Here is a 939-nt window from a genome sequence, read left to right as displayed (position 1 = left end):
TACTTTCTATTTTAATATAGCTAGGTACTGAAGACAAACAAGAAATTAAGTCAAAAATAAAAATTCAAAACCGTTGAAAATATAGCGTTATTTATAACGGTGATCATAAGGCTTTTATTTTGGTTAAAGTTTCATTCAAAACCAAACTTTTATTACAACACAACAAATCAAAAAAAGTATTTTAAGCATTTTCATAATAACGTGCAATTATAATACCTGTCATCATAACTGTTTTTTTTTGTTTTTCATTGTACTTGCGCAAACAATAAAATTTTCTCATTCATATTTAAAATAAAATAAAATTGTTTTTCCACATTCATGCATACTTAGTACTTTTATGTATTTTTTCTTACGAATACATGAATATAATAATTTTCAAAATGGTGACTTAAAGACGTCAAGGGGTATTCAAATATTACGTCCACAAACGAAGAGTGTGGAGGGGTTCTAGATTTACTTGGATATAGAGTCGATATTTAGACATTAATTTAATAAGTAACAGTTATTCAGTTCAAAAATTGATTTTTTGATCTTGAAAATAATTGATTTGTTGTATTGTAATCTCGAGTTTTGATAAAAGCATAAAAACACTTAGGTTTTATCACTCAGAAGGGGAAAGTCCGCAATTTTCTTATTTTCTGTTATAAAGAGAGAGTAGGAGAATTTAAAATATACAAATTTCTACAATTACGTAATCCTTACATGCTCCCTGACCCTAAACGAAATTACTTACGTATGTTTTCACTTTTTTTCTTCTTAATAAAAACAGTACTGGTTTTAAGTGAAGGCAGATCTAGGTCGAAACATTCAAGAGAGCCAACTTTAAGGCTTTTTGTTTTTTATTGAAAATGTTCAACTATTTATTAAAACAATTATGTTAGGCAATAATAATTGTACAATCGTAGATACCAATTTAAATTACTATACGCGCGGTGCAAC

Source organism: Agrilus planipennis, unplaced genomic scaffold (assembly GCF_000699045.2).
Source record: "Agrilus planipennis isolate EAB-ADULT unplaced genomic scaffold, Apla_2.0 scaffold121, whole genome shotgun sequence".
Classification (NCBI taxonomy): domain Eukaryota; kingdom Metazoa; phylum Arthropoda; class Insecta; order Coleoptera; family Buprestidae; genus Agrilus; species Agrilus planipennis.
Note: the sequence above shows the minus strand (reverse complement) of the source record.